At 42.0% G+C, this 26205-nt stretch overlaps 1 long non-coding RNA gene across 1 annotated transcript in view; it reads left to right on the forward strand.

Annotated features, from left to right (window-relative positions):
- The window catches only part of LOC140849659 (uncharacterized), an 88850-nt gene that overhangs the window by 22555 nt on the left and 40090 nt on the right, over window positions 1–26205 (forward strand). The gene's annotated exons all lie outside the window — the stretch shown is intronic.

A 26205-nucleotide genomic window follows, 5' to 3' on the forward strand; every position in this document is an offset into this window, starting at 1 on the left:
TAAAGGAAGAGTTTGTCTAGATCATGCTTCACAAAGGGAAGAAAACATGAAACACCTTCACTCTTGCATTTTCAAGGTACTGTCTTATCTCAATACGCTGCTGCATTAGGAGTAAACTGCCCTAGAAAATCTAAAGTCACAGCTACTCACTGAGTGTCTCTTGAGCGCTCGCTGAGTTTCTCTAATGGGACAGAAGACCATTTCACAGGTAGGAAATTGAGGGTCAGGGAAGTTAAGTGATCTAAGTGCAGGGTTGCCAAATTTAGCAAACAAATTACAGAGAGCCCAGTTAAATATGCATGTCAGATAAACGGCAAGTAACTTTCAGGACAGTGCAATGTCCCATGAAATATTTGGGATATACTTACACTAAGAAAGAAGTTGTTTTCTTTTTTCTGAAAAATACAGCTTACCTGGGTGTCCTGCAGTTCTTCCCCTGGCAGTCCTACTTAAATGTCACAGTTAGCATCACATCTAAATCCAAGACATTCTACTGCCAAATTTTCTGTTTAAACTACACTGACTCCCAAATGCAAGATTTAAATCTGGATGAGATTGTTTAATAGTTGCAGATTTTATTTTCTCATATTATATCATGTATTATTAAGTTCTTCTTTAGTAAATCACTGGCACACTAATTCTTATATCAGAGCCTGCTTCTGGAGAACCCACAGCAAATGATTCAGGCTACCTCATTCAGAACTGTCCCTTGATTTTGAATGGGGCTCCCCAAAAGCAGAGACCTTATTTGCTCTTTTCTGGCCATGAGTAGACATAGTGACACTAAGAACAGCAACTGGCTTACAGAGACGGCAAAGAAGTTTCTAGTAACAGCATCCAGTGTCCAGTCAGAGGCAATGGCAGCCTGGAGACCAGTTCTGTGGTTGGCATTTCTCTTGTGCAGCCTCCAAGTCTGGTTTTCTGACTTCTCTAGAAAGCCCATGTTATCCAATAGGGTTTTTTTTCCAAAAAAAAAAAAAAAACTTTTATCTTTTTTAGAACAGTTTTAGGTTCCCAGCAAAACTGAGAGGAAGGCACAGAGATTTCCCAAGTACGCCCCTGCCCGCACATGCACACAGCCTTCTCCACTACCAACCAATATGCTTTGGATAAATCTGTTTTCTATTCAGGTATCCAGCATTGTCTTGTTGTGGGAAGAACCCTGGTGTGTACTCATCAGTATGAGAAGTCCTGTGGTTCCTGCAACAGGCTGCCAGGAAGTAGGTGAAATTAGAGTTGATTATTAGAACCGCAGAGTGTGAAAATCTAGCTTCAGCTGAGGGATGGGATTCTGGCACCGACAGGAATTCAAAACAACTGATGCAATTATTATGCATGGGCAACTGTAATAAAGTGCCTGGTGAAAGTGAGGTGTGGGGGCCACTTGGGTGGAGTCGTAGAACCTGGAATAAGAAATCCTAAGGTTGTGGGAGTGAGTGGTTGCTTCTAATGTGCATGGACAGCTTTACCTTTCTTCATGGTTGACAAAAGCTGAACATTTAAATAGCTTTAAATGTTTTTATAAACAAATATAAGATTATACATGAATAATAGGATATTCTTGGAATGTCCTCAACTGCAAGTTTAGAAACATGGAGGCCAGCTTTGATCTGCAGGAAATCATCCTTTGCTCTCCCAGGCAGGTGGGTGGATCATACACTGTTCAATATCTCACGTCTCCCATTTAAAATGTCATTTGACCATGAGTGGGAGAACTCTCAGCCCTCCAAGGTTGGCTTTCCCCTGCTCAGAGGAGATCATGCATGAATGAGCTCTGGAAATTGTGTAAGTCACCAAAAAAAGTTGTTTTTTTAATCATTATCATCAGAAAAGCAAAATATTACGATCTGAACTGACCTTGACAATGTGCCCAGCCTTAATTCTTATCTTCTGACAGGACCGTGCAAGGTGGCAATGACCTGATTTTCTCATTTCTCTCAAGAAGGATATTTTTTTCAATGTCCCTTAGCAATCTGCTATAGTATTTCACAGAGAGCATCTTAGCGAAACTGCAAAGTCACAAAGTACATTCTAAATGCTGGCATTCCTTCAGCATATGAGGAAATGTCTTTATTATGAAAGATTGAGGAGACAGGAGGTATGACCAACCTTTAGAGTCATGTCTGCTCTGCGGGACGGACCAGAGCTCCTCACCTGCAAAACCACCTGAAAGAGGACTGAGCAAGAAAAGGTCTGGTTCTCTGGTAAGAACTGTGTCAGAAGACACCCAAATGGCAGTGACGTGCATGGACAGAAAGTGCTTTGAAAGAGAAAGCAAAGCTTAAGTATTAACCACATGGACACCTTCTTCTAGACTGTAGCAAAAAGAAGGGAGTTCTCACATGTTTAGTGGCCCCCATGGCATTCAAGGCTCACCTTCTGCCTGTCTCCTGCTGACTTGTCCAGTTTTGCTTTCTGCCACTCTTCAATGAACCAGGGAAGACCCCCCACTCCTCTGAGCTATTAACACACTTTTGCCCTGACCTGTGACACCCACCTACCCCATCCACCTAGCGATCTCCCACTTACCCTTCAGAAGTTTGCTTGGTGTCCTCATTGCTATGAAGTCTTTCCCTAGAATGCCCCCATCCGAATCCTATACCTCAGCCAGCATCTCTATCATAGCACGTGCCACATTATTTATGACTATACTTATTTTCCTTCTAAGAGACTGCAATTTTTTTGAAAACAAAGCATTGGCATCTGGATCCTAAAACCTTATTCAATAAGATTCATCTATGAGAGACTCCATGAGGAATCCACTTTTTGTGCATGAATCTGTCAATAATCATATTTAATTAAGATTATTCAGACGTAAAGGCAATGGGCTCTAAAGAGTAGCCTCTGAAATAAATGCATGAAGAAAAGAGCATGACAGTAGCCTTCATAGAAAATATCATACTAATCTGTATTATAATATTCATATTGTAATGATGGATGCAAATTAATAGTATCTGTAAATGAGCAGGCCTTACTCTCCTCAAATCTTACCTCTTTCTGGATATATTCTCAAAATAATCTCACTTGATTATTATTTTACCTTATTTTTATTCAATATTTGTGGATGGGACCGAAGGTGGGTCATTTAGCAGTTATGTATATATGGTCTGTTTGATTTTTCTCAGGCCATTTCAGAGCTCTACAATTAGATTGCATATTTGGTTATAAGTAACGTCATGCATGGCATGAATTCTCAAGCCAGGACAAATATGCTTTCATCTCTATCTTTTACAACTATATAACTTTGGATAAATCCTGTAAACGAACTAAACTTTGCTTTCCTATTCCACAGAAGCAGGAGCAGGGATCCCTAACTTACAGGGTTGTTTTGATCATTAAATAGTAAATATGAAGCTCTATTCTTTTCCCTTTTCTTCCCCTCCACATAAACATGATGTGGCATCAGGGACTGTTCCCTGAAACCAGTGGATGTGTTGTACTGAAATCCCTGTAGGGAAATTTAACCTGTCTTGAGGGACATGAGGAAATATTTTCCCCAAACAAGAAGAATCTGATACCAAACTGATCTTTTTTTTAAAAAAGTTAAAATTCAGAGTTGTTGCCTTCTCCTTCCTGCCTGACCCTTCCGTACATTTGGGGTACATTGCTGGGTGAGAATGGTGGCATTCAGAAGACACCCAATTTGGCTCAGACTGAGCAGCTGGATGTCTCTTTTGCTTCCAGCTATAGTGAAAAAAGAACACTTAAAGCTGGAGATCAATGTGTGAGCTATAAAAATAATGAAACAGATACTCCAACAAACTTTAAAGAGATATATGTACCCAGAAAGTGCCTTGCCTAGTTTTTAGTTAGAAGAACCAGTAAGTCAGGATATGAAAAGGACCTAAATTGCTGCTTCGTTTAAGCTTTTACATTTCAGGGATTTTTTTTTTCCTAAGTGACCTGATTTCAAAGCACACCATTTCCCCAGCATGGCCTTCCTCGCCATGACATCCAACTCCAACCTCGTTATTTCCATATATATGTACTACTAGGAAGAAAAAAAGCCCTTGACATACCTCTTCAGAGCAAGGCCTAAATGGGACAGGATCGAAAAGCTCTTCAGATGATTTTCTCTTCAACCTTGTTCAGGGTCCCACTCCTCAACCCACAATCTCTGATCTTCTCTGTCTGCTGTAGTACTAGGGCACCACCTCTCGGAAATGAAAGGTCTGAGCTTCAGGGGGTGTGATAAACCATCCCTGTAAATGGTCACCAAACTCTGAGGACACTGTCTGCCATTTATTTTCAACATTTTTCAGCCAACAGGTGTTAGTGACAACCATTAGCCAAACTCATAAACAGTGCTCAAAGTCATCACCCTGGCATTTGGTGCCTTTCACGATGATGCCCCATCCTACTTTGTCCTCTGTTCATGTACCCCATCTCCATCCTGCTGAATAAACTCACTGCCCAATCCTCTTTTTGGTTTTCATTCCTTCATTTCCTGATGATTCTATCTCTGCATGCTACCCATCCTCGGAGTTCAAAGCATCCATCCTCCTCCTGAAAATCATCCCTCATCACACAAGCACAGAATGTACTTGTTCTTTTAATTTCTATGTCCATTTTTATTTACTTTTCTGTAGACATCTTTTTCATTTTTATTTTGTATCATGCCATTTCTGTTCATATCTCAAGATTTTATTAGTCTTAAAGCTCTCAAGGTCCCAAACTATTTCAATTCATGTATATCTTTTAACAGAAACATAGTGCCTCACCCACAGTAGGTGTTTCTGATTCTGCCATTATCAAGCTTTGTATTGATTAGGCAAATATTAGCAAACAAATCGCAAAATGTATCATAGATTAAACATAATGAAGGTCATTTTTCATTACTGACAGTCCAAAACAAATATTATTTATCAGTGGGTGGCTGTCCTTCATGCAGTGATTCAAGGACCCAAGCTCCTTTCAATTTGTGGTTTCATAATATTCAGTTCATGGCTTCCAGTTCACGCTGGGAGTCATCTCCAGTTCTGCCAACTGAAAAGGAAAAGGAGACATGTGGGAGGTTTTCATGGGCCAGTGACAAAAATACTTTCTACTTGCTTTCTATTGCCTAGAACTCATATGGCCAAACACATCTACAAGGGCAGCTGGGAAATGTAGTCCATGGGTCCAGAAAGAGAAATATCTGGGCTTAGTGCTTATGTCATTGTCTGTACTCTAAGTTCTGTGATCTAGAGGAAGTCATTCAAGAGTTGTGAGCATTAGTTTTCTCATCTATATCACAGAGGAAATGATGACAGTCTTAAAGGTAGTTATAAAGATTACGTGTAAATCACAAAACCTTTTTTTATCAGAAAAATGAGTATGATGAACTAAATAATCACTAGGTTCTAGTGCTAATGGAAAAGACCTTGATCCTGCTCAGTAGACTATCCTAGATAAGTCAGGAGCTAGTGTACTTTATGGAAAAAGTACATAGACATATATATATATATATATTTATTTATTTATAATGAGCATATTCTCTATTAATTCTTTTAATAGGAAAATTAAATTGACATAACATCTTATTTATTCCTCATGCAATTTGATTAATGGAACTTTGATTAATGGTAAGACTTTGACCATTTAATGAAGTGGTCAATGGATGAGAGAAGAAAAAATGTGCATATTAACATCAGTGACACACTGATGTTTCTGCCTCAGTTTCCTTCTCTGTAAATGCAAAATGATAAGTTGGATCTGACACCGTCCATAGTCTCTGTCAGCCCTAATATCTTATAAATATAAATGACAGAATAAAATACCAGTTTGCACAGTAACATACATGCTAGAATAAACAACTTCATTCTTGACAGGCCCACTCTCGGGAGTATTGTTTTTTTTGAATGAAATAAACTGTTGATTCAAGGTAAGATGATAGAACTAGGTGAGACAAGGCCCAAAGTATGTGAAATCTTTTATATGGTGAACTTCAAATTCAGATTTTGATTATTCTTAGAGAAAATGTAAACATAAATGGAGGTAGATTCACCTATGCCACTATCCACCAGCAGAGAAAAAAACACGTTCAAGGTAACTACTTAATTTAGTTGTGTCTAAGCCAGTGGGAAGCTAAAGTTTTCTTTAGGTTTATAACATTGGTAATAGTGATGATACTGATCATTTCCCAAGGACCTATTGTGTATATTTTATACATATTATTTCATTTAATCTTCATAATAACCAATAACCTTGAAGAAAGTTATTTGTCCTATTTTATGGATGGGAAAACTGAGGCTCAGTCTACCAGGTCATTCAGTTAGTAAAGAGTAAATCTTAAGTTGAACCTAGTATCCCTGGCTCCAGAGACAGGGTCTTGGCAACCACAGAAATGTTTGTGTTGTGTGTGGTTCAGGGAGCCCTTCAAGTTCTACACAACCATTAAAACTCTCCTGTTCTGGGAATCCTGTGGATAGGCATCTCTTCAATCTCTAACCACCTGTATAATGTCTGTGCCATTCACTTGGCATTTATTACATAATGCTCTGAACTGCACTGATGGCACCTTTTCATAGAAGGCTTCCATTATATTAGTTGATTGCCTCAAATCTTGACCCAGCTATGTACTAGTCAGTGTTGGCTAACTGTTGTAACAAACAATCCCTAAATCGCAGTGGCATAAAACAATAACTTTTGACTGCTAGCAAGTGTCATAGTCCAATGTAGGTCAATGGTGGGTCAAGGAGGGAGAGTGAGGCTTCAGGTTCTGTGCTCCACACAGTCATCTGAGGATCGGTGTTCTTCCCTCATAGACGTCCAAAATTCCAAAATGCCATGGAGTCCTCCACTGAATCTTGCTGAGTGATGAAGGAAAAGCAAGAGTGCAGAGAAACCCTATGTATTTTTAACTCCCTGAGGGTTAAAACATAAGCCTGAGCAGGTTAAAATATAAACATTGCTTCCATTATATTCCACTGGGGAGAACTGGTCACGTGATCCCACCTAGATGCAAGAGGGCTGGGAAAGGTAAAATAACTGAGCAAGGAAGAGGAGAACATGGATATTGATGAGCAAGGCACTTGACATTTCTAAAAATCAGTTGCCTCATCTATAAAATGGAAATGACAGAGAAGTTGTAAAAATTAACACTTCAGGAAGTGATAACTGAAAGTTTGTTGATTCTGACTCAGCTTATCATAAGCAATAGGAAGGAAACCTTTATCAGTTTCAAAGTCACCTTGAGAGGACTAATCACTTTGTAGGAGGTCTGAAGTATGGTTGGAAGGAAAGGTGAAAAAATAAGGAAAGAAGAAAGAGAAAGTGAGACAAACAGGAGACGAGATGTAGGTAACAAAGGGCGTTGGATCAGCTGTTTCCATTGTGTCTCTACTGATGTCTAATGTTAGGTAAGGTTTCGGAGTGACAAGGACCTGTTACTCAGAATTCCCACCATGAGTCACAAACAAGGTGGAGGCAGAAATCATGTTGGTGCTTGTGTCTTCTGCAGGTAATTTAATGAGAGACCAATTTGGGAACACACATTAAACCTAAGAAAGACAGTCACACTATTAATTTTTTTATAAGAACAGTAACACATAGATTGTCATTAATCTCCACCTTCACCAGAAACAGCTCTGACCTAGTTTCCCACATGAATCATTCCCTTTGAAGGCAGACCCAGCCCTCTGCAGAAATTCGGGACCTGTTCCCCTTCACTCTCCACCTTTGGTTTCATCTTTTGCCACACTTTGTCTTCTCAGCATAACAACCTGTTTCAATTCCCTGAAAAGGCCAGGTCTTCATGACTCCATAGGTTTGCATATACTGTTCCCAATGCCTCTAAAGCTCTTCAATCTGTTCTTTCACTTTTTACTCCAAGGCATAAAGGTTATTCAAGCAAAAAGGTTGAAACTGTTCCAGGGAGCCTTCCTAGAGGGTGAATGTTGACCTTTTGTGTTTTCCTGGTGGCATGTTCTTAGCTTTCTCTTAGCACTTGTCACAATAGTTTAGCTGTTTCCCTTGTAAACGATGGTTTTCCTCAGGACAGGAAATTTGCCTTTATTTCCATATCACTGTTGTATGGCACATGGTACACATTCAACACATTTCCCAAATAACAGCTATTATTTATGTAGCTTTTAAATGCATTAACTCATTTATTATCCACAATAACCCATGATGTAGGAACTGTAATTATACAATATGTATATCATATATATACAATATATATATACAATATATACAATATGTATATCATATTATACAACTTATAAAAATATTTTATATAATATACATGAAATATATTATATTTACATAATAAGTGTATATTTTATACATGATTATAATTATAATTAAAATGAGAGAGCTGAGGGAATTTGACAGCTGTTCACTTAGAAGTATAAAAGTTGAGATTTAAAGCTATGTCTCTTCAATTGAGAGGTCCAGCTTTTAACCTGGACATATGCTAGACAAATAATTATCAAGAATAATTTAAATTACAGTTCCCTCAAAGAAAGAGACATTGTACAATGATTAGTCAATACAATCAGTAAGAAGGGCACTGTGATGGCTCAGAGTTCTGAGAAAAGCTGTTTCCCTGTCTGGGCTCTGGGTCCGGGGAGTTCCAACCCCTACCACTGGGGTCACCATTGTCAGACTGGTTACTGCTGGGCTGCAGCAGGCGGGGTAGGACTCTCCTGAGGCAGACAAAGACACATCAAGATGCTCAGGAACTAAACTCAAGGGAATAACCATTTCTGGTAAAACAGGAGACTCATAACATCTTCACAGAATCCTCTCTGTTATCAGCTGAATTGTGTCCCCCACAAAATTCATGATGCCCAATACCTCAATACATGACTTTATTTGGAGACAGGTCCTTTAAAGAGGTAATAGGTTCAAATAAAGTCATTAAGGTCCAATCTGACTGGTGTATTTATAAGAAGAGGAAATTAGGACCCAAACAGCCACAGAGGGGAGACCATGGGAGACAGGGCATGAAGCTGGCTGTCTACACCGCACGGAGAGAGGCCTCAGAAGGAACCAACCCAGGCAATACTTTGATCTCAGACTTCCAGGCTCTAGAACTGTGAGACAACACATTTCTGTTATTTCAGGACCCAGTCTGTGGTCCTTTGGGTGGCAGCCCGAGGAAACAATGGACTCTCCCTCATCCTTCAGTGCCCCTCAAGTAAGAGAGTTCGGGGCACATCTCAGAAGAAACATGGCCTACCTCCCTTTTTTAGGGAGAAAAAGACGGCTCTTAGATTCATGATCGCTGTTTGGTTCACTCTTTTATGCATTCATTTGTTTCTCATTAATTTTTTTGTCAGGTACTTATTAGATGTCTATTACAGTGCAGGCAGTGTGCTTGTTCATTAGTGGGGCCCCACCTTGTTCCTTGCATTATGTGGGTCACCGTCTGGTACAGGACCAGATATGGCACAGACTTTCAGATTGTCTCACTGATGTCCAGTTTCTCCTCTTCCTTGTTAACAGAACCATGGTTTGTTATTGTTGAACATAGTGATGAATGAACATCTGCCCATTTGTGGACAGAGGGGGCTACTTGATTGGACCTGGCCAATGAAATGTCAACAGAAGTTGTGGGGTGTCGTGTGGTGGACACTGGGAGTTGCCATCCAGATCTTTTTTCTGGGTACAGCTTGTTGCTCCAGCATCCAAGAGGGCTGGGAGTAAATAGCCTTCGGCTGTGTTCCCCGTCAGGTATGGCCTCAACTGTGGAAGGCCCCCTTGCCCAAGGTCATGGCCTTCCCTGGGTGGTCCACAACCAGTGATCTGTGAGGGAGTATAGTCTGGGCATCTCAGTCCAATGGGGACAACTCTGAAGAGCCATTGTGGCTGTGATGCTCCTCAAGGAATCAGCCAAGGCTGTTGTTGGACCTGCACTGAGATCTCACTTGTCCCATGTTACAGTCCTTCTAGTTCAAGTTCCTTCCACTTCCTTCCACAGAGTCAATTCCAGTGTTATCCCTTAAGCATCTTGCATGCTGACTCTTTCTCACGTGACTCCTTCAGCTCCAAAAATATAGATAAATTTTCCCCCTTGCCCTCTCCCTTCCATCTGTCTTAGTGCTTACTGGCTGGGGTTCTAGAAGCTGTCTTGTAACTATAAGGCAACTTTAAGAACAGAAGCCACATGTTAAGGGTTGTGGGGCAGAAAGAAAGAGTCAGGACGTCTATCAACAACTATAAGCCACACCACCAGTTATCTCTACCCTGCCCTCTATTGGGCTTCTTGTTACATAATATAAACAAAACTTTCGATATGTTTAAACTACTGTTTTTGGCTTTGGGCTTCTGTTGCATGAAGCCAAATATAATTCCCATTGATACAAAACATTAAGCAAATATATAAACAGTACACTTATTTTAATTGAGAGTTAAAGTATTCAATGAGAATGCTTGATAGGATGTAGATGGTGACTAAGAAAGTTCTCCTGGGTTGGGGATGTCTCTTGAAGTTGGAAGGAATTGACTGCTTCCTAGAACTAAAACAAGTAGCTGCAACTGAAGAGAACAAAGAGGTAAGTAGCATGTGGACAAGGGGTAGAAATAGCAAGATGAGCAGAAGCTTGGAGGCTGCTTTCAGCTGGCCCCTAACTTAACTCTCCAGACTTCACCTCTTCTGTGCTCTGGGAGGCCCATTTATAAGGTTATATCAATCAGAGAGTCTGCATGAGATCAGATGGGAGGAGCAGAAGGACATTAGGGTATTTATTACCCAATTCCCTCCCAGTTTTCCTAGGTGGAAAAGAACATAACTTTCTACATGACTTTCTCTTTCTGGGTTCCTATAGCCAAAGGGCTGTTAATCTGAGGTCTATAGTTAGAGTTCTGGAGGTCTGTGAACTTCAATGGAGAAAATAAGAATACATCTTTATATTCACTAACCTCACACCAAAACGTACGATTTCTTTCAATTGTCAAGTTAGGCAACATATCATAATGGCATTAGCAGTGTCTGTAGTGGCTGTCATGGACATTTGCATATCACTTCACAGAAGGTGTAGGTATGTCCAAGTATCCTTTATGTACATCATTACTTTGAAATTTTAGTCTTTATTGACCACCAGACCTTGTTAGATAATGCACTAATAAAGAAGCACTTATATTAAGACACCACAAACTTACTTATTTAAATAATTTATTCATTATGATTTAATAGAATCTCCTTTATTTTTGTAATTCTAAGTATTTTACCAGATTTGCTCAAAAACACTGTCTCGAGATGGGGTCTTTGGGCTCCACTAGACAGATAAAAGTTTAGGAGCTCATGTAGGAACCGTTTCATCTCCTTGTTCCATTGAGTCTGATGGTGGTAAGTGGTTCCCTCTCACTAGCCCGGGGGGCCTGCACTTGTCGTTCTCTACATCCTGCCTCACCTTTGCCAGTCATCCCTTTATGATACCCTCCTTACATTTTCCTATTAAATATGCCATCTATGTCTTGCTGGGATTCTTACTGATGCATCTTGTAAAGGACTTTGGCTTCATAGTCAAGAGTAGCTGCAGGACCTCAGGCAGATGGCTTGACTTCTTGGAGTCTGTTTTTCTCATTTATAAAATGGAAGTAACACCCAACCACTAACATCAAAACATCTCGGTTATTGTCAAGACAAGTCAATGCAATGTATCTGAATATTAGTTGATACACTAAAAATATTGTAAGCCCTGTAATTCACATCTCCACTTTCTTTCTCTTCCTTCCACCTGTTCTGCTTGGCCAACAGACCAAAATGCACTGCTACAGCCTGAAGGGGGCGGTGGTTCCTGAGGATAATAGCACTTGCTTGGCTTCTATTGTTAAGGCTTCACAGTTGAGGGAAGGGAAGTGTTGCTTTTAATCTCTTCTTTTGTAATTTTTAAGTCAAGTCTAATGAAGTAAGTTCTTGTTTTAAAACTCAGAACAACATTACTCAAACAGGGATAATATATAAACACTATTTCCAAGAATATTTTATGTAACAGTGATTTCCCTGTATTGTTCGATTATTTTAATTATATTACTTAAACATGCATGAATAAATTGTATATACCCTTATACTTATATTTCTTATACAGCGATGAATCAAAAACAAATTTGCAAATTAAATACGGGCATGCTATAAAGATGATAAACTGAGCATATGCTACTATGTCCTTTTCCCACCCCAAATACATAGAATAAAATGAACCATAACTGTGCTGTAAAACAGGAAGGACTACTCTCCAAGGCCAGAAATTATAAAGAATTCTTGAAAGGCTTGAGGCAGATGGGACACAAATAGTTGATGAAGCTTAAACAGCCCCGAGAGGGTCTTGTTCTCACTTGGGGGAGGCTTCAGATACCTCTGCCTAAATGCTGATGATTGGAAACTGGAGCAAGAGGGAGGTCTAGGGGACTCTGATCAGGCAAGATAACTCCTACAGTACCACAGTAGAAGAGACCAGATGGCTTGTCCCCTCCCTCACCACAACCATATACACCTGTGATATAATGAGTTATAAGAAATACATACTAAATATGTATTTCCCAGGTATATTTGATCTTCATCCACAGATCCTGAAAATACTGCAGTCTTTAAGGTGAAACAGGTGTTTTGTCATGTTAATGAGAAACTTTTAGACCCCAAGCCAAGGGCAGGGCTGGAGGCTGTGTCAGCCAATGGCCAATAATTCAGTCACTTGTGACTATGCAATGGAGCCTCACAAATCCCCTGAGAAGAGCCCTCTCTCCCGCTGCTCCTCTCTGCCCGCTCTGCTCGGTTGGATCCTGCTTCCCAGGTGGAGAGAGCTTCTATGCTTGGGAACCAGACCGCCTCCACGTGCCACCGAGCCAGGCCCTGAGCTCTGTGAGGACTGAAGCTCCTTTATTTGGGACCTTGCCCTATGCCCTCTTCATCTGGCTGTTAACTTGTATTCTTTATTAAACTGGTAAATGTTAAGTGTTTTCCTGAGGTCTGTGAGCCGCTCTACCAAATTAATCAAACCTAAGGGGGAGGTTGTGGGAACCTCCAATCTGTAGCCTGTAGGTCAGAAGCACAGGGAACTGCCTGGGGCTTGCGACCTGCGTCTGGAGTGTGGAGGTGGAGGGCAGTCTTGTAGGATGGAGCTCTTACCCAGGGAATCTGGTGCTGTCTGGGCAGATAGCGTCAGAACCAAGTTGAGTTCTCCAAAATATGTGGGGAAGACCCACATATTTACACACTTTGAAATTGGGTCCAGAGACCTGAATGGAGTTATGCTATTACTGCTGTGTATGATAGTATTACGATTCTACATCTATGCGGGGAAAAAAATACACCACTGAATTTGGTGTTGGAAGAGTGGGAATTATAACACCACACTTGTGAGGGCAGTTGCAGAGGGGCCTGTACCTAGGCAGGAGCAGTAAGTGGGGACATTGGACCTGAGAGGCAAAAGGGCCCCACTGGGTGGCTGCTGATACTCAGGGAAATAAGAAGTCCCCGTGTAAAGAAGATTAGCTACTGACCATCCCAGCTAGAAATACATCCAACCTTTGGTTTATTATCACTGGCAACAGGCAATATGATCCAACTCTCAAATAAGCAAACAGAGAATCAAAGATGCAAAGATCAGCACAAAATCTAGACTCATCCAACATTTAAGAAAGTTGGTTTAATAAAAAGCATCATCAAACTCAACTAACACAAGTTCTGAGAATTAAGGAAACCAAATTAATAAAGCAAATATAGAGAGATGGGGGAAGACCTTGCATTCAAATAAAGAGATTCAACTAGAGATCTTGGACATAGAAAGTTGTTGAAGTAAAGAGAAAATTTGTAGATGTACTGAAAACATATTGTATAGAACTAAAAAGTGAACTTATAGCTGGGAGATCTAATTGAGAAATTTTCTCAGAACACGAAGTAAAATGGCAAAGATGAAAGCATGAAATAAAAATTTAGAAACCAGAAGAACTCAAAATTCTAAGAGGGGTTCTAGAAGAAAAGAACACACAGAATAGACAGAAAGAAATAGTAAAAAAAAAAAAAAAGAAGAAATATACTCAGTTTGAGGAAAACATGACTTTTCAGATTAAAAGGGACTACTAGGTATTGGGCAGGAGGAATATAAAATGGTCCACATCTAGAAATACTGTAGAAAAATTTTAAACCACCAAAGAAATCCAAAGACCTTTCAAACAAGGGAAACAGGAAAGCTTCTCTACAAAAGAATACCAATCATTGGCATAAGCTTTCTCATTCACAATGTTGGATGTAAGAAGAAAATATAACAGTATTACCAGCATTCTACACCAGCCAAACAGTTGTTCAATTCAAATGGGGGAGCAAAACAGACACAATTTAGTCATGGGGATATTTTACCATCCTTAAACTCTAACTGAACCAATTGCTAGAAATTGTACTTGGCAAAACACAGTAAGTTCAAGAGGAAAATGTGGGGTAAAAAGAAGAGAGGAAAAATGCCAGTAAAGTAAGATACAAAGAATAGAAATATCTGATGAATGAATCCCAGATGATCTCAACATGGTATCTGAAAGCAGACCAAAGAAATGTGGGAACTGAAAATTTGGTTAAGCTTTGCCCTATTTGGGAAGAAGCTATAGACTCCAATTAAGTCTAGATGTTAATTTTAAAAAATAAGCACAAATGCGTGAGTTGGAAACTATGAACTACTACTTGGTTCAAAGGACTTGCCTGAACAGTATGCTAAGAGATTTGACCAAATTTTAGCCTAGTTTCTCCCTGTACTAGGCTGTGTCCCTGGAGATGACCTCAGCCCCTGGGCCAAATGTTTGGTTAAGAAAATACAATGCTGCCAAACTGCAAAAGTCACACTGTCCCAACCCGCATTGCCAAACCATTTTCAGGAATTCTCCACTTACTCCCCTTCTGTAATTTTCGATTTCCCCAATGCTCTCTTCCCTTTTATTCCTCCTTTGTTCTCCCTTCCACACCTCAGTCCACTTTGTCTTAGATGGAGTGGAGCTCATTCTATATTGGAGTCTCTCTCCCTACTGCACTAAGTCTCAATAAAATCTGTCTTGTTGCCTTTAACAAGAGGTTGGCCTTAGAGGCTGGCCCTGTTTTTCTTTGGCAGTGTTAAAAGCTTTTAGATAATAATTCAAATGGTTAAAGTAAAATGTGTAGTTTCTGAGTGTGAGCATACCCCAAAGAAGGTCTCTTTGAGGGAGAGCTGAAGAGCTAGAGGAAAACAATAAAACTTGTCAAAAGCCAAGAAAAGTATTTCAGGTAGAGGCCACAGCAAATGCAAAAGTCCTGAGTTGGAAACATACGCAGCAATTTGAAGCAACAAATAAGAGATGAATGTGAAAAAAGTGAAACGTGAACAAGAGGGAGAATGGTTTGAGGACAGGTTGGAGAGGGAGGTAGGCAGCCCGTAGATTGGTGGGCTGTTTGATTTTGCCACATTTCTGCCTAGATTTCTGTGATAATTCTGAGTGATTCATAATTCAGCCATGTCCTTGTCTTTCTCTTTTCCTAGGCAGGAATTAGAAGGCAAGGATTGTGTCTCACCATTTGTATTTCCCTAGCACTTCACACAGTAGCTAGCTCATAGGAAGTGCTCAATAAATGGATGGTTGCTAATTCTTGTGGTTTTTCATCTTTCCCCTGCAAAATCTATAATTCTGCCAGATTTAAAATGTAATAGGAGAAGCAGCAGATGTCTTCCTATGTTTCGTCAAAGAATCATGAGACAGTTTAGAAATAAAGGCAACAGCTTGCAGGGAAGTCCTCAAAAAAAAGTCCAGGCTTTGAGAGGGTGGGCACTCCCAACTCTTAACTTGTCCCTGACACTTTTTACTCCACCCAGGTCCCCATCCACCTTAACATACAGGGAGCTTTGACCTGAGAAGCTGAATAAAAGTCTCCTGAGTTTAAAATACTAAGTATCTTCCTGGGACATGTGCCCACACACTGCTTTTCATTCCACTGGGGATGTCCTGCCAAACTGGAAGATTGACTCATAAAGTTCTACAGCATCTAACCAGGATGTAATTCTGTGCCCCTGAGCAGGGGTGGATAATGGGTGGCAGTCAGGTGGCCCTTCCACCTAAGAGAGGTTTCTCAAAGGACTCCCTGTTCCCTTTGATCAAACAAAATGGAATGAACTGATCACCAACTCAACAGGTTTCTATTTTCTTGGAAGAAAGAAGTAGTAGGAAAGGGAACTTTCTGTTTTCCTGACTGCCTTCAGATTTATTATTGATTGGATTGTATCACTGAGTGGGGAAATAGCCCTAGCCTGCCATGCAGGGCATGAACTAATGCTTTGAAAACTGAATTCTTCACATATCTTACCCTGGAAACACTCAGAGATAGTGTGAACTTATAGGGTTTGCATTCTATAGGAGAGTTTTTTAATCCTGTGGAGAGGTCTTCTGTTCCTTGAGGAAATCTGGAGTGGCAGACAAGGGGCCTTTTAGTCTCACTTTAGAAACCAAAATTATATAAACGTTGAAGTCAGTGAAGACCCTGATCTCAATTCACACTGAAGGTGATGCATGATTATGAACAGACACTTCTTTCTTTGAAAACAAAAATGTTCCTCAGATAATTCACTGCTGATCCTCCAGAACTTTATGAAGGCAATAACTCGCATTCACAAGCTATTTTCAATATTAAATAATTTTAGTGACTATTGATCATGTACTTTTAAGAGTTTAGCCCTGGCTACATGACCTGCATCTTTGCGTGGTGGTTATTTTATCATCTCTGTGCTAATACTTCTGTCAGATGGAATATCATTGGCTATCAGTGAATCAATAAAGAAAGTATTACTTAGTCAATAAGATTTTCTTTCTTGGCAGGCACAATCATTGAAAACATTATGTCTTTGTAGAAAGAGAAAAACAATAAGAAGAAATGGACAACTGGAGCTTTGGGATGCACTGTCTCACCAATGTGCAACTGAGTAAATGTTAGAGCCAGGCTGGGACAGTTGCTTTGCCACTGCGGAAAATAAAGACAGGCAGACTTCTAGGTTTAGAGAACAATGGAGGATTCCTGGTTTCAAAAGTTCCCCACATCCTCCTCAACCGAAAACACACAGAAACGAGGAGAGCAACTGAAACTGACATGATCATGCCTTTTGTGTTATTAGGACATGGTAGACTTAAACTTTGATGTCAATAATTAAAGGTAATGTTCTCAAAATGACAAACTATAGGTAGAGGGCAGATTACTGATTGCCAGTGTTGAGGGATTTGGGAAGAGTGGAGTGGGTGTGACTAGTAAGGGCATCACGGGGGATATCTTTGTGTTATGGAAGAGTCTGTATCTTGACTGCAGTGGTGGTTACACAAATCCACACGTGTGAAAATGACATGGGTCTATACACACATCACACCAATGACAACTTCTAGTTTGATATCATGCCGTAGTTTTGTCAGGCAAAAATATTGGGGGACACTGGGTGAAGAGCACATGGACTTCTCTGTAATATCTTTGCAACCTTCTGTGAATCTGTAATTGTTTCAAAATAAAAAGTTAAAAATAATTAAAAATTGGGAAGAGAAGAGAGGTATTGGAAAGTAGAATAAATCTTTTAGATGTAAAAGATTTTAAAACTGACATAGAAGATAGTAAAGATTAAGTAAGAAAACAGAAAATTAGTGGGACTATATAAAGTATTGATATCAAGAGAACCACTAAACTAAAAATGAAAATTTCTGTAAATACTAACAGAGAAAAACCACCCCAAATAGAGAAGGAACTGCAGTAGATATAATATAATATATACATACATCACAATGTAATGTAATACAATATTGAGACTAAACATTTTAGTCATATAAATAAATGTGAATGGATTAAACTCATCTGTTAAAATTATTTCAAAGCAGTTTATAAAGCAAAACCCATCATTATACTGTACATAAGAGACACTCTAGATGAGTGATTCAAAAGAATCATGGAGAAGAGATGAAATGCAGGAATGGACAAAGATTTAACAAACAGAAGTAGCTGAATGAAGCCACGCACTTACACAGCGTGAACTGCTTATAAGCAAGGCTCTGGTGCAGGCCTTCTGGGCGTGAGTCCCTGCTCACCCTCTCAGCCCCATCTCCTCCTATACCCCTCACTTACTCCACGGCAGTCAATTTTATTATAAACTTGCTGCTTGCTGCTTCTCAGAAATTCCAAATGTTTCCCATGTCAGCACTTTCTGCCTCGATCATTCCTTCTCCAGATTCCCACTTAGTTTTCTTCTCCACTTTTTTGAATTTCTTCCCTAAATTCTCCTTATCAGAAAGGAAATATCTAACCCATAAAATAGAAATCCCTACCACTGCAACAGAAAATAGCAACCTCCGTAATCGCCACTTGACATAGCACACGTATCATCTGCTTGGCCGGCTGTAAAACGCCACAGACTGGGTGACTTAAGCAGCAGAAACTTAATTTCCAAATTTCTGAACATGGCAACTTCCATATCAAAGTCTGGCAGGGTTTGATTTCTAGTGAAAGTTCTCTTCCTGGCTTGGAGATGGCCGGCCGCCTGATCACTTCATTCCTCACCTGGCCTCTCCTCTGAGCCTAGGAGAGAGGAGAGAGAGGGAGTGGGGGATGGGGGATGGGGGGGCAGGGGAGGGAAGGAGGGACAGTGGGACAGCAAGCGAGCAAAAGAGCTCTTTTCTGCTTCATGTAACACTACCAATCCTATCAGATTAGGACCCTGCCCTGTGGCCTCATTTAACCCTAATTACCTCCATCCATAAAGGACTATCTCCAAATATAGTCACTTTAGGAGTTAGGGCTTCAGTATCTGAATTTGAGGGGCACACAATTCAGTCCACAACAGACATGACATATTTATCTTTTTATCATCTCTCTGACATGCGTTCCATAAAGGCAAGAACCTGCCTATATTGTGTTCATTGCTTTATCTCTAATGCCTCCACTATGGCCTGACATAATGGGGACTCAACAAAAAAACGGAATTAATGAGTACATGAAAATAAAACAGCTGGATGAGCTTTGGTGTGTCCTTGCTGCTGCTAATCTGCTCTTTTCTCATCTATAAAAAGTGGATAGTAAGTGTACCTGCCTCAGCTTTGTTTTAAAAGTTAAATGAGACAATTCATGCACAGTGCTTGAAGTGCTGGCACATACGAAGAGCACCGTGTAGATTAGTTACCGCTGTCATTATTGTTATTGCTGTCGCCAATATTATGATTACTTTGAGGCTAATCCTCAAGTGTGCTCCCCCATCCCACTCGGAGCAAGTCTAAACGGTGGAGACAGGGAAACTGGTGCCAGCACACTCTGGAGAGGTGGTGGACACTGTTGCCACAAGATGTCACATATAGGTGCTCTGGGTTTTAGTCTATTGAAATTTGAGATGTTTTCCTGGTTTCAGAACAAACAGACTTATGTCCTTGGTTTTATAGTCTAGCTAGGTAGTTAATATCCTGCACCACCATCCTGTTTCAGGTTTTACAATGTTGCTATTATCTGACCTCTTTTGTCTCGGGGAAAGATTAGTCATTGCTGAGAAACAGGTGAGAATTACGTTTGTGCACATCACGCATCACGCTTGCAGAACTCAGGAATCATCCAGCTGTGCTGGAGCTGTGGGGTGGAGGTTGTCACCAGCACCACGTGACAAAATCTTCCTAGAACATTCAGGTCCATGGTGTTTCTCTCCTGCAATCAGTTAAGCCAAAGGGCATTGTCTGCTTTTCTGCACAAAGGGCAACTATGTACACACAGACTCCTGGCCTGATGCCTGGCTTGTCCCCACAGACATGTGATGTGCTCTGGCATCAGATCTGGAAGCTTACTTGACAGCTGCTCAGCGTTCCCTTGATTTTGCCTTTAGCAACAGGAATATTGATAAGGCAATGGTTATCTTCTGATGACAATTACCTTGAGGAAAGACAAACCTTTAGGAGCCCCTTAAAATATAAACAAAAGACATGAGACCGATCAGATTGCTTCTGCTATTACTTCACACTGCCAGAAGATGGGGCCACAGCTATTTTTCTATATTCTTTTATAAACCACAGATACTGCAGGGGAAAACCATGTTGGTAGGTTCCTTCCACAGTGAATGCTTTTAGTCCTGGCTTTATTTGAGCACTCCCCTCGGCCCTTCCTTCCTTCCTCTTTCTCTCTTTCTTTCTTCATGACTGCTTTATCTCAGGAAGCTATTAGAGAACTCCCTCTCCCTGCCTTTTTGAAAAACACATAGTGACCTCTCCTCAAGTTTGTCTTCGAAAAAGGGTAAAGTGGAAGCCATGGCCTTGCCACTAGGGTGCGGCTTCCTCCGATTTTCTACTCAGAAAGACAGAAGTTTTCAGTAATGTCCACCACACTTACTTGGTACAGCCTTATTTTAGGCCATTAAAAGCTTCAGAAGAAAGGTGGAACGCCAGCCAGCAAAGAGTTATTATCTGTCCTCCAGACCCCAGCTTGGGAGACCTGGTTACCAGGCCCCTCCTGCGGGAGGTGCACGAAGCTAAGGCCCTGTGAGTGTGCTGTGAGGAGGGGGGGACATCTTGAAGGCTGAGCAGGATGAGGTGGGAAATGAGCAAGAGCTGGAGAGAAATGCCATGTTTTGTTTTTTCTTTAAGTTTCATAATTTACTGTATTCATCCTCTGAAATGCTCTATTGTGTTTTTTTTCTCTCTTGAAGGCCTAATTTCCCCCTTTATTCAATTCCTCTGCCCTAGTCTTAAAAAGAAAAGGAAAAATTGATTGGAATCAAGCGCACTACTGATTTCCATGACAATATCAACAGTTTCAGAAATCAGGCTCACAATTTCTGAGCGAAATGATATCATGGCCCATGGAAAATCGGCTTCACAGAGCAGGTTTTGCTAAATTCTAATCTGGTTTCCAATCAGGCCACAGCCCCAGAGGACCCCCGTCAGCAGAGGGTAAAGAGTTCGGTGGGTTTAACTGGGCGTCCAGGCCAGCCCCACTCAGACATCTTGGCAGCACTGGGTACAAGGAACTTAGAGGTCTTATTTTGAGATTTATTCCTGATGAAGGTTCGGGGCAGATGGGCTGGCTGTGGTTAAATCTTGCTTGGCTCAGAACTACTCTCAGGTGTAACCAGTTCTCTCTGAATGGAATTTCCAGTTTCCTTTGTTTTTATTTTCTATTTAAGATACTCTGGTGTCTCTTAGTGTCAATAAAATCTTGGGTTTGCATAGTTATGTATAAGGTAGTCACCGGCTAGAAACACCTGCCTTGTGTATCTTGGCTTGCGGGCCAGCTGAGGGAAGGTTCTTTTGGACTTACCTGAGCGCCCTGCATCCTGAGCCATGGTGTGGTTTGCTGGAGGGCTCAGTGGCACAGCCAGAAATGTGAAGCCCTCTGAAGGTTAAATCTACTGAAATCCCTGGAAGCCCAGTTTTCCTCCTGACTCTAAATACTACAGAGAGAGAACATCCACCAACCATGGTTCTTACAGACGTCCCTACCCAAGCTTTCCATCCCTTGATGAGATTAAGGTTGACAGGTTAGCTGGTCCACCTTCACCAAACTGCTCTGCAAAGGCCGTAAGCCCAGCTTTGTCATTTGCACTCTTATTACAAAGCCAGCAAAGTGTATGTTCTAGCTCCTAACCTTTCTCCCTAGACAACACAAAAAAGGCACTGTAATGGTTAAGTCACACCCACTTCAGCTCACACTTTGACTTTATTGACCACTATGTGGCCTTAAGCAAGCCCTTATCTTCTCTTATAAAGTGGAAATAATCAGAGTACCTGCCATTTAACACAGTGCTTGGCACATAGTAAGGACTCAATACATTTTAGCCATTATTCTCTTTGATCCTCATCAACAGATAAAAATGGAAAAGTTGGAAGAGACTTTGGAAATAATCTCTTCTAGTAATTTTCAAATATTTTAGATTATGGAGAATGTTTTGTAGACATGAAATTGTGGGCAGAAACATCAGTCTTCAAAACAGATCCAAGATGAGTATCCCTGAAAGAGGTCTGAGGACTCGAAAGATGGAAAATAGATCCAAGATGAGTATCCCTGTAAGAGGTCTGAGGACTCGGAAGATGGAGGGGTCCTGCCTGCTCGGCCCTCCTTCCTGTCCCTTCCCCCTAACACTCCTGTAAGGGTCTCTAGAACTCTTAAGAATTCTGAGGTTTCTACTCTGACATCCAGTCTTCTAACCCAATTCTGCCATGTTAAATGCCTAGAGAAGGAAGGGGCTCATGTAGACTCAGAGAGCTAACAAGAGACCCAGTCAGACCTGAACAGTCTTTATTACATATCCTTGAGCTAGATACAGATGAATATATTCATCTTCTCCATTTCTGGAAGTGAAAATCAGGGCTTAAGATATTATAACAAGCAAAACATTTTAATTCAAAATTGTCCTGGAAAATTAGAGATGTTTGGTCACAGTCCAGCTAACATCCTCTCTGAGTATAGAAGCTAGTAGCTGGGACCAGAAATCCTCATAAAAGGGGACTGAGGCATCTTTGGCTTAGAAGCCAATGTGTGGTCCAGACAGTATTACAGGATTCCGAAAGTGGTAAGGCTGGAGCCCATGGGGAACGCCCCGTGAAGGACACTGTATCTAAGGTGGCCCCTGAAGGACGGCCAGAACACCGACAAGTAGAGAGAGAGATAAAAGCCATTCACTGCAGAAGAACTCTGCGGGAAATGCTGTGGAAAACACAATGCATGTGGAAAGCTGAAAATTGAAGAAACAACCAGCCTGGCAGGAGATGAGAGTTCTGAGGTAGAGATCATTGGGGATGCTGAGGAGGGGGGTGACTTCATTAAATGGGGCATTCTGGGAGATTTTAAGCATGGAGAAGCCTCTGTGGGCAGGAGGACGTCCCAGGAAGAATGATCAAGTCGTAAGTAGAAGATAAAGGAAGGAATCAGGAAAACAAAGTGGGAGGGTCTACAGGAGTTCAGACATAACATCGTGAAGGACTGGACCTGGGGGTGGCCGTGAGACCAGAGAGGAAGAGGAGAGAGTGAAGAGTCACACAAAGGGTGAAACAACAGACGTCGGTGACTCAGCGGGTGCTGTGGGCGAGGAGGGAGGAGCTAGACGGAAGCCTGGTGGGAGTCCAGGTGGTGAACACCCGAGGCCCACGGAGGAGCGCTGGGGAGGCTTGTGGGCAGTTTTGGCTGGGTGAGCCTGTGGGGATGGCAGGATTTCAGGCCCACCAAAAGGGAAGATGCAGGGTGGTGATTCAGACCACAGGCCCTGGAGGCCAACTCCAGGGTTCTGTCAGCCCCACCACTCCGAGCGTGTCACTTTGGCCAAGTGATTTAAACTCTTTGAAGCCTCAGCGACCTCATTTGATGTTTGTGAGGCTGAACTAAGATAAGGCAAATGCTGGGCCCTGCGCAAGGACGGACACTTCCAAGTGCATGCTCTCTGTCTCTGGTCCGTCGGTAGCTCTAGCTCCAGCTCTTAAAATTTCTTGGAAGCAAGAAATGAAGGACTCAAACTTAGCCAGAAATAAAGAAAAAGACATTTAAGTCATTTTAGCAGTAATCCTCGAAGATGTTAGTTACCTTGAAAAGAAGAGAGGGAAGACTAGGGTGAGAAATCTCTGAGTGGCACCCAGCTGTTTACTGTTGCCAAAGGTCGCACAGGAGGCTTAGCGGAGAGGACACTGGGCCAGTGCACTCTGTTTATTATTAAAGGGCTTGAACTCAGAATCCCCTGGGGGAATCTCAGCTCTGATGGACCAGGCCAGACAATAAGCATGAGAACTTGGGAGTCTGGCCCATTGGACACTAAGTGTAAGGCAAGGTCAGTGATCACATCAGCCCCTTCCCCTTGATCCCATTTTCTCATCCTGACTCTCTCCTTGAGGTCTTACCATTTGAATAGTAATAAAAGGCAAAATAGGAGGAACCCAAGAGCAGAGCTTGCCCCATACACCCAAGCTTACAAAGGAACCCAGTGTCCATATTATTATACCTGCCATTTAGAATTAGAGAAGGGGAAGGAGAGGGAGAGAGAGAAAGTGAGGCAGGAAAAACAGTAATTTTATAAAGTTAACACTGGACCACAGTCCTCTTATTTTCTTACAAAAGTTCTCTTGTGCCCCAGTGATGTGCCAAACTACTTCCTTGGTGTGACCAATTTTGAATCGCCGTCCCGGCAGGGGGAAGTGGTAAAGGTGTTAGAAGTAAGCTTCTCCCGGTGGATCATGTCACCAATAGAAGCCAAAAGCCGCAGAGGAGAGGAAGCCCGCAGCTGGAGGCCATAGAGGAGAAGTCTAGTGAATGATGTTATCAGGTGAGCCTGGCGAGGATGTGGAAACAAAGGGTGGGCCTGGAGAGGACAGGGTGAATGAGGAGCATGACGTACCCCAAAGCCAAGGGGAATGGGGACAAGGATTCAACTGCTGGAGAAGGATGTGGTTCCGAATGCCTTCCCATGTCTGAGTTTCACCCGAAGTACGTCTCATTTGAAGCCAATGCTGGACCTCCTTCCAAGGCCCTTTGGGCCCAGAAGGAGCCCTCAGGACCATTGCCTTGAATCTGAACCTGGGTGATGCCAGATAAAAGCTGATTTGAGCATGAGCCGTCGGGATCAAGGCTACCTGGACACCAGATTTGAATTCCCAAACACTTTCTCAAGTTACCAATGTCTGTGGTCTGATTCAGGCCTCAATAGGGTGGACCACGGCCATCCCCCCACCCATCACCATAGTTGAATGGCAGTTAGCCTGTGATATTCACCATTTTGTTTTCAGCTATATGAAATAAAAAAATGACAGTATATATAAGCAAAATAACAAAAAAAACTATTACTGTTTAGTAATGACTTAGAAACAGAAGGCTATTAAAGCCCTTTACAAATGACTTAACATCTGGTTTTTTTCTCCAATTTGGCTTTTCGTGTCATAAGATTTTACAACTCCAAGGGTTTGGAAGTTTGATTTGGAAGGAAGAGTCCTAGCCTAGGAGATAAAAATGTCAGAGTCTGATCTCAGCCACACCTTTTTGCTCTGTGTCTTTGGGCAGGCACCAAACCCTCTGAGTCACAGTTTTCTCCTGACTTAGTGGAGTGGATGATGTATGCTTTGTGTCTTTCCCAGGTTTGCGGCGAGGAGCAAAAGAAACAAAGGGGTAGAGGGCTGATGAGAAGTGCACAGGAGGTTCTTGACCTTCTGTTTCCAAACCACTCATGAAAGGTTGCTAGTTCTTGCCACGTTTACTGTTGTTGGTGCCCACCTTCCACCCGACAGACCACTCTTGGCAAATGCACAAAATAACATTTATGAAGTTAAAAACAAGTTCACCTTAATGTCCTTCAGACTAAGATAGGTTATGCTGAAAATAGTTCAGGGGCTTTTGAACTACAATGATGTATTTCTTGCTCATATTACCTATTCATTGCTGGCCTCTGTTTTTCACACTCACAAGGGGACTCAGGCCACTGGAGCAGCTGCTGTCTCCGGTGTGCTGGTCACCACACTCTGAGGGTCTTGCTCATATAATTGAATGCTCAGTCTGGAAGGGATGTATCTCACTTCTGTTCACAACTTGCTGGCCAGAACTGACACACAGGGCCAGGAAGTGAGTGCCATCCTACCAGGGAACTGGAGTCCTTAGACACCTGCATGGATGGTCTATTGATCCGTGTCGCTCTAATGATGGGGCTACTCGCCATTCATTGAATACCTGCTGGTGTCAGGAATGGTGCCTGACTCAGGAGATACAAAATCACAGACAGGCCCTCTGCCCTGGAACGCAGAATTAGAAGTAAGCATGGATAGTTTATGAGCGTCAGGCAGCCACTGCATCCAGCCCAAATTGAGAGAAATGGAATCCTGGAGGTGGTGTCCAGGTGAGTCCTAACTGGAGCAGTCAGTCAACCATGGAGAGACTGGGGCATGGGCCAAGACAGGTGAGAAGCAACCCTGCCTGTGCGCAGGCCCTTGGAGAGGACCTTGTGGCAGGAGCGTCAGCTTTGAGGCAGCATGGCCGAGAGGGGTGAGCCTCGGTGGGTGGAGGACCAGTTAGGAGGTAGTGACAGCAGCTAGGGAAGGGAGTGTGAGGCCCGCTCCAGGGCAGAAGATGTGGGCACAGAGGGTAACATTCAAGAAACTGTGGTAAGCGAGCTTTCAGCTCTGAGCAACCTCAGAGCCAGCAGAGCAGGCGAGGGAATTACTTGTAGCCAGTGGGAGCCATCTGACCAGTGTCCTCCTGCTTAGACGCCAGATGTTTCTGGTTTAAGTCCAGCTCCCCCACTTAATGGCCGTTGCCCTGGGTGAGTCACTGGCCCCTCTCTGAGCTTAAGTTTCCCCATCTTC

Source organism: Manis javanica, chromosome 5 (assembly GCF_040802235.1).
Source record: "Manis javanica isolate MJ-LG chromosome 5, MJ_LKY, whole genome shotgun sequence".
In the NCBI taxonomy this organism is placed as follows: domain Eukaryota; kingdom Metazoa; phylum Chordata; class Mammalia; order Pholidota; family Manidae; genus Manis; species Manis javanica.